A 7,492-nucleotide genomic window follows, 5' to 3' on the forward strand; every position below is an offset into this window, starting at 1 on the left:
AGCTAGGGTTAAACTATTCCTGGAGCCATAAAGTCTGCTCTTCAATTTTTCCATTAGAACTAGCCATTTTTTTCAGTTTGAGCACTCAGATCTGCTTCCTTAAGCTCAGCATTTGTTCAGAGTTTGTTGTAAGCACTAAATAAGTTACAAATTACTACAGCACTCAACTTTCCTTATTTGCCTAGAGGAAAAACATTTTTGTACTTACTTTCATCACTTGTTTAGAAGAAAATAGTTTTTTTAGTACCTATTCAGGCATGTCCAAGGGTCAAGCTCCCGGTGTTTTCTCCTGTCTACCTGATGAATCTGGGCATCTTGGGGCAATGTAGCAATTACCTCATGTACACAGACAACCCTCTCCTCCTACCACCCAACACTACAACCTGTGAGAGATGCACTTATATAGCCAAATTGGAGGCAAAGCCCTCTCCAACCAAGACTGGACTAGACCATCACGAGGAGAAGGCAAACACTTGCACCACACCACACTCATCACATAGTCCCACTAAACCTACACCACCAAAACCCACACATAGAAACACAAAAACATTCGCGGAGGCTCTCAATAATAATCTGCCCAAGCAACAGAGACTTCCAAAGCAGAAATGCAAGCAACCTCCCCCCCAACACAACCCAAATGACACATAGCTCACAAACACAGTGTGCCACTCAACCACAGCCCATAAGGCAAAAAACATACCCAACACACTAGTCATAGGTGAATCTATTGTCAGACACACTGATGTCCCACTCACCAGGCTAAACAAGGAGGAGGTTACTGTCAGCTGCCTGTCGGGTGCCAGGATCCACCACATAACGCATGCACCCAGGTCACTTCACAACAAGTAAAAATATGACTCTGTCATTGTTCATGTTGGTGTAAACGAACTGAGATGTACCTCCCTGGACTACATGAAAAGAGACATGGGAGAGCTCTCCGATCTTGCAGCTAAGGCAGGTATGACCCTAGCCCTGAGTAGCATCCTGCCATCACCCAGAATAAAACCACAGTATAAAGACAAAATGATTGACTTCAACAATTGGCTAAGTTTCTGGTGTCACTCAAAGGGGATTCAGTATCTGTCTGCCTGGGATGACATGGTCGATAGACGATGATGCTTTGCCAGAGATGGCGTGCACCTTTCACCCTGGGGATTCTGGATACTGGCTAAGGCTCTTGCCGCCCCTATAGTGTCTTTTTTAGGTAAGGTTCAAATGACAAACTCACCACCATAACAGGTACAGGCAAGCAAAAACTGAGGGTAATGCTACTCAGTGTTAGAAGTCTAAACCTCAAAATGCACTTAAAATGAAGAATACTGATATATGTGTAGTGACTGAGACCTGGTTCAAGGCTCCAGAGAGCACCCCTGCATTACCAGGATATAATTCATACCACACCTTTCGGCCATCTAACCTGGACCAAAATAATAAAGGTGGCGGTGTTTCCATATTCATTAAGGATATCCACACCTCCAGGCTAGTTGCTCAGCATAATGCATCTGAGATCATCCAAGTGCAACTAACTCTGGGCAAAACTGCAATCCAAATTGTAGTGTGCTACAGATCCCCCACCATGCCCCAGGATTCCCACTCCTCTTTTCTTGATGTACTGGAAAATATTAGGGTTCAACCAAACACCCTAATAAAGGGTGATTTCAACTACCTCACCATTCACTGGGAAAACTACTCAGGTACCAACTCCTTTGCTCAACATTTCCTGGAATTTATAAATTCCAGTGCCCTGGATCAACTTATCCACACCCCCACTAGGAGCAACAATATCCTGGACCTGGTCATTACCAACATGGGTGACCGGTGCTCCACACCTGAGGTCAACTCCTCGTTGGTCAGATCTGACCATAAGCTAATCACCCTAGATATCCACATTCCATTCCCACCCCCCATTAAGGAAAACACTGTAAAGAATTTCTCCAAAGCCAACTTCATGCTTCTCAAGACAGAAGTGGCTAACCTCATGACATCAATGCAGATGGATAATACAGTTATGACTGCTGAATTCTACACAGATGCACTCTATAAGCACTTACACGAGTGCATGGATCGGGCTATCCCAAACAGAACAAGATGCTATCCTGCAAAAAAAGGAAGCCAATCTGGTGGTCCCCTGCCATAAACTAACTCTACAACAGAAGAAAGAAAATGTTACAAAAGTGAGTAAAATCCCATGAGTGGAGGAGCTCCCTGGTCAGCCTCAGTAAGAAGCTGAGATCCCTCATAAAATCCTCCAAAGCGAGTTACAAAAACAAAATCCCCACTGATTCTAAGGGCAACCACAAAGCATTCTATAGCTATGTCAAGAATCTCAATGGCAACACCAAGATCTGCTCTGAGTTACAGCACAATGGCATGAAATTTACCAAACCAACTGATATTGCCAACATCCTGGCAGATATAGGTTCAGTGCTAATTTTACCCCCCCCCTCTCACCCCCTAAATGGCCCATATCATATTTAACTGCACTCTCTAAAGCCAAGAACACAGCATCCATTTGACTGGACAACACTGCAGGCTGCATTTTACATGAACTTCAGAATGAACTGGCTCCCCACCTAAGTATCATGTTCAATCATAGCCTCACTTCAGGCTTTGTGCCCACTGAATAGCACACAGCAACAGTTATCCCACTCCACAAAGGGGGATCCACCATGGACCCCAGGAACTATCGCCCTATTAGCCTGATGAGCCTGGTCTACGAGGCTATGGAACATATCATCATGGAACTTATAAATAAAGACATTGGTAACCTCCAAACTCTTGACCCCACCCAAGGCAGATCATGTTTCCTAAACCTGATTGATTTCTTTGAAGCAGTCACCAAAGCTGTAGACGATGGTAAGGTAGTTCACACAGCCTATCTTGACCTCGCCAAGGCTTTCAACACCATCCTCCATTCTGGAATTATAGATAAACTCACTGAACTGGGTATACATCCCTATGTCATGAGATGGGTTGCCAACTGGCTCACCAACAGAACACACAGTATAAAAGTTGCAGACACCAAATTAGACTTCAGACCAGTGACAAGTAGAGTACCAGAGGGTTCAGTCCTGGGTCCTCTCCTGTTTTGTATCTACTTCTCTTTAGTACAGGCTAACACAGAAGGTCTCTGGCTAATGAAGTTTACAGACGACTGCAAACTAGGAGCCATAATCGAATCCCCAAACGATGTGGACATCCTACAAAAGGGCCTCACTGAGACAGATGCCTGGTGTCAGAGGCATGGCCTCAAGCTCAATGCCAAGAAGTGCATTGTCATCCCCTTTGGTAAAAACTCTGTACCCATAAACTACCACATAGGTGGCAGTCTACTTAACACCAAAAGTGTGATAAGAGACCTTGGGACCTAGGTGGACAGCAGTCTCTCCTTTGATAATCACATCACCACAGTGGTCAGGAAATCCTTCTATGTGGCACACCTCATCACAAAATGGTTCTCATCCAGGGAAAAAAGAGGTAATTGTTCCCCTCTACTCATCACTCATTAGACCCATTATAGAGTACAGCCCCTTTTGGTATGTACCTCAAAAGACATCTACAACAACTGGAAAGGCTGCAGAAGTACCTCACAAAGAGGATTACTGGCCTCAAACAGATGCCCTATGCTGACTGTCTCAAAAAATCCAGCTCTACTCCGTTGCATTTTGCCTACTCACAGGTGATCTCTGCCTAACATACAAAGCTATGTTAAACCCAGGGATGTTGGACATGCTCCACCTAAAGAAAGCCCAATCCCTCCGAGCTACATGGTCTAGGGACCTAAACCTTGCCACCACAATAAACAAAACATGCTGGAGGGATAGATCCCTGCCCCAGAGACTTCCCATGCTCTGGAACAAGCTACTCATTTATATTAAACAAAGCTCCTCATTAGCAGTCTTCAAAAGAAATCTTGACAAGTGGATGGGAAATAGGAAATTCACCCCAGCGATCACTTCCGTGGCTCTGCTCAACAGAGGCACAGCTAAATAAGTTTCTTGGGTGGCGAAAACCAGGGAACCTTTTTGGCTAGGCTTATTAAGGCCCTTGGGCCAATAGCCTAGTACTTACCTATGAATGTATGAACATATATTTATTTATATAGAGAGATATATAGTTCTTCCCCTATGGTTTGCTTGACTTGCTCAGACCCCTTAACAAGCTTGCCTGATTAGCCACTGCATTTTTTTGCATTGCCGTGGCATTCCACCCATTAGGTATAGCCTGGCTTAGCAGTCAGACTGACACAAAATTCTCAGCAACTTTCAGATTTCTTGAATCTCTTTAGGGGACAGCTGCAGTGGCATACAATGTCATCCACTGGCTGTCAGTTCAAGCCTCATTGAGTAGATCTACCATCTGGTCCCCCTGTTCTGCTTCTTGTAAACCATATATAATAGGGTATATTCATATTAAAATGATAGACTTTGTGCTTTTCCCTGCTGTCTGGCAACTCCAACAACAAGCAAATGACATTGACATTTTATTCTGTTAAAGAGGAAAAAGCCCCATTATCTTTTATCTACGTAATACCCCTAAGTTCCTAATGCCAAGTCACAACATACCTCCCTTTTTGCTGCTGTTGTGCTTTTGTCAGGTGCTCCTGCAGTGATCAAATGAGCTGCTTAAGCTTAGTACCAAAGTTCAGCACATACTTCTCAACAGACTTCTGAATCACACTGACCCTGTCACACATCAAGAATTATGTCTGGAGGTGCCCTTAGCTAGTGCCCAGAATCTAACGCAAATGGTGAAAAAATGGATTTTTGAGGTACTTCTCTTTAAGCAAAAAGGAGATGAGGTAGATACTTCTCCCAAGCATAGTCCTAATAGTAGAATCAAATCTCTCCAACAAACCATTTGTTTCAGGATTGTTTTTAGCTACTTTTCTGAAACAAGTCATCAGGTCTGACATGAGGTTAGACACTGTCTATTGATATTTACTGGTGAAATCTACCCTGATGAAAATTTAATCACAGAGCTTTCTGCCTCAATAAAGGACAAAAATCAATGCCTTGGGGTACCTAGTAGCACAGTTGACCACAACAAGATATAATTCGTGCCTCTGCTGCTTGGGGTACCAAGGGGCCTTACAATATCCATGGCTACTGTCTGAAATTATTCTTTCATAACAAACAATGACATCAAAAAACAGTCTGTTAATTTATCAGAATTCTAATAATACTCACATTTCATGCATTACCTTCCACAACCTTTCCTATGTCTGGTAAATAAAAAATGTATGGTCTTCATTATTGTATGCTTTATGCTCAAACGGCCAGGAAAAAAAAAGAGAAATATCATGGGCTATCACTAAATCTATCCTGCAGAAGGCTGTTGCATTTTTTTCTCCATATAGCCCTCATTCACAAAACCATGTTTTTTTGCAGCACCCTAATGTCTCATTATACAGGCTTTCCCTACCTTTGAAAATCAGAAGTCTCCTCATCAATGGCCAACATGTTCTCTAAGATGGGATCTGAGAGCTGTGTCTGTCTCAACACTCTCTTTGTGATCCGTATCAGTACCCCATCTAATAGAATTCTAGTATTTTTTCAGCAAATGGGTCTCAGATTTAGGCTTACTTCTGCTAATCATCTATCCCTTGAAGAACTCCTTTTAGAGAATACCTGATATCATTCTGACAGCTGTGTCTCAGGCTCAGACTTTCGGTTACTAACTGCCGGTTTCTGTGATGTATCTATATTACCAGCATCTGATGGCACTAGGGGTACTGACCATGATGTATCCACATCACCAGCATCTGATGGCACTAGGGGTACTGACAGCGATGTATTCACATTACCAGCATCTGATGGCACTAGGGGTGGTGACCATGACGTATCCACATTACCAGCATTTGATGGCTCTAGCGGTACTGACAGTGATGTATTCACGGTACTAGGGGCACTGGCTGAGATGTATCCACATTACCAGCATCTGATGGCACTAGGGGTACTGACCATGATGTATTCACAGAACCAGCATCTGATGACACTAGGGGTACTGACCATGATGTATTCACAGTACCAGCATCTGCTGGCACTAGGGTTACTGACCATGATGTATTCACAGAACCAGCATCTGATGGCACTATGGGTAGTGACCATAATGCATTCACATTACCAGCATCTGATGGCACTAGGGGTACTGACATTGATGTATTCACATTAGGAGATCTGATGGTACTGGGGCTATTGACCATGATGTGTCAAAATTACCACCATCTGATAGTACTAGGGGTACTGGCCCTGATGTATCCACGTTATCAGCATCAGATGGCACTACAAGTACTGGCTGTGATATATCCACATTCCCAGCTTCTGATGGCACTAGAGGTACTGCCCGTGATGTATCCACATTACCAGCATCTGACGGCAGTAGGGGTACTGCCCATGATATATCTAAATTACCAGCATCTGATAGCACTACAGGTAGTGACCATAATGTATTCACATTACCAGCATCTGATGGCACTAGGGGTACTGACATTGATGTATTCACATTAGCAGATCTGATGGTACTAGGGGTACTGACCATGATGTATCAAAATTACCACCATCTGATGGTACTAGGGGTATGGCCATGATGTATCCACATTACCAGCATCAGATGGTACTAGGGGTATTAACCATGATGTATCCACATTAGCAGCATCCGATGATACTAAGGGTACTGACCATGATGTATCCACATTACCAGCATCTGATGGTACTAGGGGTGTTGACCGTGATATAGCCACATTACCAACATCTGGTGGTACTAAACTGACCATGATGTATCCAAATTACCAGCATCTGATTGTACTAGGGGTACTGGCCATGATGTATCCACATTATCAGCATCAGATGGCACTAGGGGTACTGACAGTGATGTAGTCACATTACCAGCATCTGATGGTACGAGGGGCAGTCACCATGATGTATTCACATTACCAGCTTCTGATGGTATTAGAGGTACTGACCATGATGTATCCACATTACCAGCATCTGATGGCGGTAGGGGTACTGCCTGTGATACATCTATATTACCAGCATCTGATGGTACTAGGGGTACTGACCATGATGTATCCAAATTACCAGCATCTGATTGTACTAGGGGTATTGGCCATGATGTATCTACATTATCAGCATCAGATGGCACTAGGGGTACTGACAGTGATGTATTCACATTACCAGCATCTGATGGTACTAGGGGTACTGACCATGATGTATCCACATTACCAGCATCTGATGGTACTAGGGGTACTGACCATGATGTATCCACATTACCAGCATCTGATGGTACTAGGGGTACTGACCATGATGTATCCACATTACCAGCATCTGATGGTACCAGGAGTACTGATCGTGATGTATCCACATTACCACCATTTGACAGCAGTAGGGGTACTGCCCGTGATATATCTAAATTACCAGTATCTGATGGTACTAGGGGTAGTGACCATGATGTACTCACATTGCCAGCATCTGATGGTACTAGGGGTACTGAC

The sequence above is a fragment of the Protopterus annectens genome, chromosome 3.part0 (assembly GCF_019279795.1).
Source record: "Protopterus annectens isolate FY-2018-M chromosome 3.part0, PAN1.0, whole genome shotgun sequence".
Classification (NCBI taxonomy): Eukaryota; Metazoa; Chordata; order Ceratodontiformes; family Protopteridae; genus Protopterus; species Protopterus annectens.